The sequence below is a fragment of the Symsagittifera roscoffensis genome, chromosome 8, assembly GCF_963678635.1.
Source record: "Symsagittifera roscoffensis chromosome 8, txSymRosc1.1, whole genome shotgun sequence".
Taxonomy (NCBI): domain Eukaryota; kingdom Metazoa; phylum Xenacoelomorpha; order Acoela; family Convolutidae; genus Symsagittifera; species Symsagittifera roscoffensis.
In genome coordinates, this window is record NC_087069.1 from 8,881,654 (window position 1) to 8,891,902 (window position 10,249).

The 10,249-nt window shown below is 34.6% G+C and overlaps 1 protein-coding gene across 2 annotated transcripts in view; it reads left to right on the plus strand.

Moving 5' to 3' along the window:
* The window catches only part of LOC134853121 (inhibitor of growth protein 3-like), a 446,221-nt gene that overhangs the window by 381,223 nt on the left and 54,749 nt on the right, over positions 1 to 10,249 (plus strand). The gene's annotated exons all lie outside the window — the stretch shown is intronic.

The window sequence follows — 10,249 nt, forward strand, 5'->3', positions numbered from 1 at the left end:
GCATATATAAAACCACGTTTTGAACGAACATTTTAAGCAAACTTTTCAATTTGGTTATCGTCTTTCAACTAACTAACTTCAAGCTAATTTGGTTTTTGTATTAGCGTAAAATCAAAAATAAAAAGTTGCATAGCAAACTTTGTAGCCAAGTTTTTTAACGCTTTTCTTCTAACGCTAAAATGACTTCCAAATGTGTCACGTGTTTATCAAATTTGCCCAATGAAACGTTGTATCGATGTCAAACATGTCACAGAGAGCAGGACGAAGCTTCAGGTTTCGAATACTTCTGCGAAAATTGCTTAGTGTCACATATTCGAAAAGGTCATTCAGTAATCGACTGCAAAGGTGATAAGCCCCTTATATGCTCGGAACATAGTTTGATCTGCCTTGAGTATTGCAAAACTTGTGACGTTACGTTTTGTTACAAATGTCTGGGAAGTCACAGCAAACATGAATTTGAAGCTGTTAGCGTGAATGGCTTAGAAACAGTGGAGAACCATGGGAGAAAATTTTTCTACATTCCCGGTTCTTGCTCGATTATTTATAGAATTGAGAAGAAACATTCAAATGAAATCAAATTTGCAAAATTTGGTTGGGATCAAAGTGGCCCTGGATCTATGAGCGCTCTTGCATGTTTTGAGCGCTTTTCTGGCAGTGTTGAAGTTACTCACGCTTTCTGTTTTAATGAAAATCAAATACTCATACTGATGAAGGACAGGACTGCGAAAATTTATTCAAGTGATCGCCTTCGGTCATGTAGCTTCCCGCAGAAGGAGAACTATTTGTGGCCTTATGGGAATTCTTGCTCTCCTGACTGGTCATACTGGAATGCTAAAGAGAAGAAAGTTCGGTTCACTCATAGTGCTGACTTGTGGCTCAACTGCGATAAGTGTCCGAAAATCAAAATGAGCAGCTCAAAAAGTTCTCTGCTGTGCTTTTTTGATTCTAAATGTGACATTAATTATGTCAACACAAGCATTAATTCGATTATAAAGATACCTAAAGAAGTTCATGGATTTGAGTCAATTGACTGTTTTTCTGCACTGAACTATGAGCGTTTGCTGGTATGGAAAGTTGCCACAAAAGAGATTACAAGTTTACAGAGTTGTCGGCCTATCTTTGGGCAAGTGAAATTCGATGTGAAAGAGCGAATTTATTGGAATGATAAACCAGAGGTGTTTTGGTCTGTTGATAGACATTACCTTCTGTACCCTGTTTTAAAATCAAAACTCGATATGGTTTTAGAAGACACTTTTATTTTTGCAGTTCGGTTTACGTGGAACCAATTAGAATGGAGACAACACATAAATAATCCAAAATAAATAATAATTATTTATTAATTTCTTTTTTGTCTCGATTCTGATTGGTTGAAACAGTATTTGTCTAAATACTGACAAGTCTGAAAACGCGGTTGTCTAAATACTGCTATGTAACCGGTTTACGTATAGGCGAATAATGGAAGACTGAACTTATCATGCACACCATTTGTAAATTATATTTTCTCTGTAATTAATTTTAATTTTCTATTCAATTCTGTTCGAAGTTTATCTTTCTTTTATGGCTCAAATGGATGCTAAATTGCAACAGTTCCACATTAAAGAATAAATACTTATCGTCTGCAGTACTTGGTCTCACAATAAAAAAAATAGTTCAAATAACTGTGGATTAGAAAGCGAAAAATTGGAAGTCATTGTTTTTCTGCGTTTCCTTTGCAGTTCAGTTTAATTAGATTGGTAGAATTTATTTCTAATTGAAAGAAATTAATTTAATTTAGAATTGGGCGAAAATAATTTCCTTTCACTTTGATTTAGCGACCGCTAAGAATGAACGCTATTGCCGCTATTATAGCGTTCTAAAACTCTGAAATCGAGATAATTGTTGAACTTTAAATCGGGAGCACTTTGTCAAACACGGAAACATTTTTGACAATTCTGTGACAATAATGGATTGTTTTTGAAAGTCTGCCGTTTTGATTTTGTATTCATGGATTGAAGCCGAAGCAAAGCCCGTTTATAAATCCGCGTTAATTATTGTTTTTCTAGTTTTTCAATTCTTTCTAATTTTTTTTTGCTCTATTATTTTGATAATTACTTTTAGAATAAATATTGTTTACCCTTGCGATTGGCAAGGCTGTTGCAATCAGATAGTAGGCTTTTTAGCCGTGAACAACTTTTTTAGACGCGTAAATATGTTACACGGGTTTCAACTTGCTAATTAATTCAATCAACCATCCAGCGCATTTTTTTTGTCGGCTTAGTTTCCTTAGGCCGATTTTTTGAAGGTTTAGATTTATTCTAGTTTTTTAATGCCCGTTCTTAAACCCATTAGTGGAGGTACTTGAGTTACACATTTTTTTGAGAAGTTTTAGTTGTTTTATTTATGAATTATTACGCATGCGATTATTATGCTCGGGATTAGCAAGCGTTATTAATTCGGGCTATATTTTTTCATGTAAATAATGCGTCCAACAGAATCACTGAATCTTTTTCTCAAATCTGCACGTTCGTCAGCCAACTGGTATTTTGATCATGTCTGTATAACAAGTGCCCGTTCTATTCAACAATAGTTTTTAATTTTTAATATTGGTTTTTTACGCACTTTGATATGGTATATTTTGCGTTTCTCGTTTTTTTTCTGACTGTGCTTAGTCGTCTTAATATCTCATCGGCTTAATGGTCTCAAATTGCGCCTTAGAAATAAGTTAAAACCGTTGATACATTTTTAGGTTATCAAATGAATCGAAAAAACCTATGTGTTTCAAACAACAATACAATAGTAAAAACTGAATTTCAGAAATTTTACAATTCAAGAAATCGCTCTATTTTTTGTTATGCATTATTTGTATATAATTTGGCTATGTACTTTTATTATATGCAGAGTTAGTGCGTTTAGCTCATTATATTCCAAATTCTTACATGCAAAATTTGTGTCTATTTATGTGTGGTGTCTATTTATAGCATATGTAGCTGCCTTATTGGTGGTTCACATTTTCTTATTGCATTTTTTACAGCTATTTTTTGCCGTTTTATCGAATCGCAGCTCTGCCTTAGTGCTAAATAATTAAAATATAAAAATATAGTTACTTCGTTTTTCCGCTTAATTAGGAAACCATGTCATTTTGAAAGTTTTTCTGAAAAACATTTTCCTGTTTAAATCTTTCTAATGTTTTGCGAAGCTGTTCTTCTTTGTAATTGAGTGTTGACTATCTGAGTTTTCTGTTAACGAGGTATCGTTTGCCTACAGAGACTGAAATGACGGAAGCATTTGGTGTGGCTTGTGATGAAATTCTTGCGAGCATAAATTATATTCAATTATGAAATAGCGGCAACATATATGATCCAAAAAGCTGGATTTACCTAGAATATTTCAAAAAACCGCAGAAAAGAGAGAAAAGAAAGGAGTTTCAGTCCGTTCAAATTAAGTCTGAATTAAAATTAAACGTGTTTGAACTACGGACGGATTTGACATTAAAAGAAAATCCTTTAAGACTCAAGCATGAGGCAAATTGAAAAAGCGTTCGAAAAATCAGCAAAAAGCAGTGCGTGTGAAAAAGTTTATCAAGAAAGAGCTTTAAAAAAAACTGGAAGAAACTTGCGGAGAAATTCAATTTAAATTGTTTTCAAACTAAGAGTTAAGATGAAAGCTGACTACAGTCTATAATGAGTAGTCTCTAATGAGTTGATTTCTCTACAGTGTCGGACAAGAGCCATACTTTTGGTTCATTACTTTACTGTTTTCTTATAAATTTTGAATTTCAATGTTCAGAATGTTATATTTAAACGCTGGGGTTCAAGGTATTTCAGATAGTATTATGGTAGAACAGCCACCTCGAGAGTAATTATTATGATTTTTTAAAGTTGGTACAAACAATTTCATGAGAAAAAGAAAAATCAGCTTTTTTCTGCTATATGAGTACCATGGGTGATGATATGAGCTTTTACTTTAAAACATAAAACATTGACAGTGTTTTGTTTTCAGGTACAAAATGACTGAATCTGTTTGTGTAACTTGTGAAGACCTTTTCCCGAAATATCAAACTGTATCATTGCCAGAGATGCTTTGAAAAGCAGGATGAAGCAGTAGGCGTTGATTGTCTCTGCGAAGACGGCTTTATTTCATATATTAAGAAAGGCCATTCAGTGGTCGATTCTAACTCAGGGAACAGAACCATTGACATGTTTTAAGCACAGTTTTAACTACACAAATTTTTGCAAATCATGTAATGTTACATTTTGTGTGAAATGTTCTGGAAATCATAGCAAGCTCCAGCTTCAATCAATGGAAGAAAAAGCGTCAGAAGTGAAAGCTAAGGTGTTTGAGCTATTGAAGAAGTTAGAGATGAAAGAAAAACCACTTAGACTGAAACAAGAGACAACTTTGATTGCTTAGCACAAATTCCAGCTCTCTTACTTAATTTGAAGCAAATGGTGAAAGAAGAGGGATGCAGAAAATTGGAAAGGAAGCTGCAGGAAAAATTGATGAAACTAAGAATAAACGATGATTTACCAATTGAATTGAAAATGGTTAATGATGAGATGTTGGATTTGCAGAAAATGACGCGAGAGCTGCTCAGTCAATCCAATCGGAGATTACTGCTAAAATTATGTGGTAACTGCTTAAGATATACGGGGTTTTGAAACGAATTACAATAACTCGATAGTTAGATCCTGTGGTTTTGGAGATGTTCGAGAAATGTTCAAAAATTTGTCGAAGAAAATTGAGAAGCTCATAGAAACTGCTGCGGATTCAGAAAATTCTGGCAATTTGATTTTTTTTTTACTTCAGCGGGTATTACCAGTCTCGTGTACATAAAGTAGAGACCAATCCTTCACCTGAAGTTAAAGTTTCAAATGTTTTGAGTGATAAGACTGGTGTTCAACGCATGGGCAAACCTGCATGTGTTGAAAGATTGCCAAGTACCAATGAAATCACTCATGTTTTTTATTGTGGCTTTTTTGTTGATGGGAAAAATGGGGTGACCATTTAATAATTCTGCTGATAGACAAAACTGCAAAAAATATGACGTCGCAAATTTTCGTTTTGAGTCATTTGACTACCCGAAGTACGCTAAATACTTCGGAGATTCGTGAGATTATTGTTCTCTTTAGTGGTCCCACTGGCATGTAAGAAGAAGAAAATTTGATTCAACCACTACGTGGATTTAAGTTTCGACACTTATAATTGTCCCAAAATAAAATTGAGCAGCTCACATTCTTATATACTGCGCTTTATCGATCAGAATAGTGACATCATTTATGTCAACACACATGGTAATGTGATTGAGAAATTCAGCAAAGAAGTTCATCAGCTGCAATCAATTGACTGCATATCTGCGTCAACTGCGAATAATGTAATAGTTTTGACGGTTGCTACCAAGTCGCTTACGATGTCTTTCAAAAAAGAATTCGAAATTTCATGCCACACTCCAGGTTGGGAAAATAAACCAGAGGTATTTGATAGCAATCTTTCAAATTTCTGCGTATCACTATGTCCTTTATAAAAACAAACTAACGAAAACCAATCAGACGATCCCTATGGTTTGGCGCTTTTCGTTTGAATCATTAAAATCTGAAGTTTTTAAAATGTTATCTATCTATTACTATCTATAAATTGAAGCTCAAATTTTATATCCAAATCATTTCTGTTTATCCGAACTGAATAGCCACATAGACAAAACGTTCCAATTCAGAATATTTTCTTCCTACCTTCCCTGACTAGGGGAAGTGACCAACCATCATCTGTCCCAAAAATTCCCCCGAAACTTGAAATAATCAATAAAAAAGTAGACGGGCACTAGACTTTTTCTCACCGTAATTGAATTTTCTTACGAATCTAAAAATTTTCTTATTTTAAAAACTGAAAAGAATTTAATCACCATTAATCGTTCAATTACATTTGCGAGAGCAAGTGTCTTGTAATCGGGAACTAGACTTTTTCTCACCGTAATTAAATTGTCTTAAGTTGCTTTATTAGTGAACCATGGCAACTTCCTTCCCACTTGGCCTCAAGGTATCACAGTTGCCTTTGTACCCTAAGGTCTTGGGTTCGAATCTTGTCCGGACTTTTTTTTCATTTTGTACGAAAATGAAAAAAGTCCGGCTAAAATTAAATGGTCGGACTTTCATTTGTCTGTTTCTGTTTTGTCGGCTAAGTTGCCACGTCGGGGAATTTCCTTGTGCTGTTCCCAATTTTCATCCCAAAGGCAAGTGTTTTTGATTTACTCATGTAATTTGTGAAAAGGCTGAAATAGATCAACACTTTTCAATCATTTTTTTTCCAATTTTCTTGTTTTTTTTCCACTTTCTCTAATGTCTCTTGGGTATCTTCTTCTTTTCATTTGTTTTAACAATTGGGTCGAAATAACTGTCCACTTTCTCTAATGTCTCTTGGGTATCTTCTTCTTTTCATTTGTTTTAACAATTGGGTCGAAATGCCCTTTTTATCTGTTCGTTGATTTTCGCTGATTTTACTCGATGCGCTATTGTAGCATGTTAAGGCCTACGTTTTGCTTGTTAAGGCCTAGGGCCTAGATTAGCCTAAAATTTGAGTCAAGTTTTTGAAATTTGTTCAATCTCTTCTTAATTTATCCTTATTTTACGTAAAATATTTATTCCTTCCTGTGATGCACCACGTCTCAGCCTCGCCTCTGTCTAAAAAGTTTATCACTTTCACTAATCATGTGCTGTAGCTTTTTAAGGGTTTTTTCGGTGGCGGACCAATTAGCGTACAACTGGCTTTAAATTCTCAAAAATGACATGAAAATTGTGTCACCCAGTACCCTTTAACTTATTACACAAGAGAAGCGTAGTGCCATACTGCGAACTTCGCTTTTTTTTCCAACCGACGTCTCAAATAAAAGTTCTCATTTTTTGGTGGCACTTCCGCAGCAATAATATTATATCTGGTGCTGCATAGCAATATGTCTTTGGATTCGTGTTATTGGTGGCTAGTGTTGAAGGATTGACACGTTCATGGCCAGGATGCTACGAAGTTTGACTCCGAAGCTTGGCGTCTGTGTTTGAAAACTGGACGATTTGCCATGCTCTGTTCCATAGTATGAGACAGTGATTATAAGCATCTTCAGCAAATAAAAACACAACCACAGCTAAAATTTTGACTATGCACTGTAAATGGTTAAGACATGTTTGACAAACTTAGTTTCACAACAATCAGCTGAAGCATCGTAAAATTTTTGCCGGATAATAAACACAGAATCAAAAACAAAAGTTAAAGTTAGCATGCTAAATAGATACGATTTTTTAAAATCTAGATTAGAGCATGCCTAGTTATTTTTTTTTGATAAGAATTAGGTTTATGTAAAGTGACATCTAGTAATTTAATCAAAAGGAAAGGGTCCGCGATCAATCAACACAATTGCCGAATTGCAATTTGAGTTCCAAATAACTTAGCCAACAATTGTCTCTTTTCTAGAGAATCTTAATTATCGAATTACCCACAGTAATTCCGCTCAATCACTCAGTCCGACCGACTAAAATCAATAGTGTCGCTAAGGATCACTATTCTTTTGAGGTACTTTGACTGATCTCTTTACCTCGCAATTCCTGATTCTCTAACTATTGAGAACCCAAATAATCTCACTACTAGTTATCTCTCTTTAGCAATTATTGTTCTAACTAACTGAGAACCAACCGTTCGCTCTCACAGCACAATTGTTCTGCCTAAGGGTAGGCTACTTGCTATTCTCTATAATATTTGTCTTTTTGAGTTTTAGTTCTAGTTAGAGTTATGTCGACCCTACAAGTCCTGACATTTACTTTGGTACCCATTTCGCAAGGTCTTAACTGAATTTTTCCTCTGTCGCCACTAGTCTTTAAGTTCCAAGTTCATTATAGGCATCTCTAACTAAGTTGTGCAAATATCAAGTCCAATTTCACCTCCAAACCGAGTTATGTTTAATTAACCAATTGTTTACTCTGCTACTTATCGTATTGATTTGTCAATACCGAGTTACGTAGTATTCATTAGGTCTCACATACTACCATTCTCTTAATACATTCATTAATATGGACTACCAAATCTAAATTGAAATTCTTGCGTACCATAAGGGTAACCCTCTTTACCGGTCTTCGCCCGAAACGTACATAAGTAAGTCTAGAATTGACAATTCTACAGTTGTGTCATAAATGTGTATGTGAGCTACTCTTAATTTTTTTTTCATCTATGCTAGTATGAATCTCTCGTGTCTGTGTATGTGTGTGTGTGTGTGTGTGTGTGTTTGTGTGTTTGTAAGCGTGTGTGGATTCATTAAATACTCTACTCCGCGAAAAAGTGGAGTCACATGTGGTCTACGTTTCTTTCGCAGTTCAGTTTAATCATCTAGTTAGAATTAAACAAATGCATATTTTTTGTTTAATTTAGTCGTTTTCGCTTTTCAATAAGACTTGCAATAATCATTGTTGCTGAAACTTGACTGAAAATTGTTGAAATTGTTACTGAAAGTACTAAAATTGAGAAAAGTTGAACTTCTAATAATAGCGCTTTTCGGTTAAATGCGGGGATTCTTAAAATACGAAAACAGAAAACCAAATGCTAAAATCTGATTGGTTGAATTTAAATACAACAGTAGCGCGTAGTTTGAGCAGCTCGTACAGTTAGAAAACGATGCGCTGTTAAGTTATTTTGGGCGGAATGAGAAAAAAAAGACCCAAATGTCGAATAGTTTTTGACTTTATTGAGGACTCAAAGGCAAAAGACTCGAGATATTTTGGCTAGCAAAGCGTGCCCTCCTCTTGGCTAGAACTGTTATAAATATTTTGTGTGTGCGAGTGGAATTGCTTGCTCTGAACTACTTAGAGTCGGACGAAAACAATTGAATTTCTTTGTATAGACTATGCCCATCGTGTGCAGAAATGGTATGGTTTTAAGTTTTTTTAATTTAATTTTTTAGGCTTTCTAGTGAAGGTTATTACACAAGGGAAGCGTAGTGTCATACTACCAACCTCGCTTTTTCCAATCCATGTCGCAATTAAAATTGCTTATTTATTTGGTGGCTCTTTCGCTGCACTAAAATTATATCTGGTTTACTTTGCTGCATATCATTGTATCATTGCATCTTTTTTATTGGTGGCTAGTGTTAGAAGATAGACAAGTTCATGCCTCAGAGGGACGTGCGACTCTGAAGTTTGGCTTCTTTATTTTAAAAGTAGACGATTTGCCTTGCTCTGTTCCTTAGTCTGAGACAGTGATTATAAGCATAGAAATACAGCCCACCTGCGTTTCAGACTATTTTTAACCATCTAAAATTTTGACTATGCCTTTGTAGATGGGTAAGATTGAGCTCATTCGTTTTGGAGAAAACTGGTATGTGAAGTCAGTGAGATCTATGTTACCTTCATTTTCATTTGATGGCCACAAATAAAAACGTGCATCTTTTTTTTACTAAGTTAATTCATTTACACTTTCAATTAAGACCTCCGATAACCAATATTAATTGATCTTTTTGCTGCATTGAGATAATTTGTATAACTTCAAATAATTATTAGAACTATTTTCTTAAATACAGAATCATTCTTCACAATGCATCATTATTGATTCATCAAATTGAAGAATATGAAGTGGTATCAAATATCAATTGATCAAGGTTTTACTGAATGAAAGTGAAAGTTAAAAAAGAATAGATCTTTCCAATTAAAGTAAGATATTCATTAAGTTTTTAGATATATTTGTAATTTTAAATGACCTGAGAGTGCTGGGTAGATGGAGCCGGTGTTCAAGAACGCAAACATTAACATTGAAGCGCTAGTTATGTGAAAGGTAAACCATATCTTAGTTTTCACCCTTGCTTGTAGGCAAGTTTATTGCAATCGGTAACTAGACTTTTTTCCCTTAATCAACTTGTTCACGGGACTCAATTCTGGACTGCTTCACATCTTCTTCCGCTTTGTAATTCCTACTCCTCTTTATTGCAAATTTTAAGCATGGTTGAATTTTATTTTAAATATCCGCTCTTTTCAACATTTGCTTTATGTTGGTTAAGATTTTTACAACTCGATTTAATAAAAAAAATTTTTTTTCTGTGTTCTTTTTTTCGGCCTATTTTACATCACCATAGTGGCCTTCCTAGTTTTGAGTAGTTTCAAGGGAAACATAACTTTCACGCTCACGTGTGGATTGCACAAAATGCTGAAAATTCTAATAGAAATCGATGGGTTTCGGCCTATAATATATTGGCTCAATGGCCTCATATTGCATCTTTCGGCGAGCGCAAAAAGTTTTCTGTGTGGGTGTC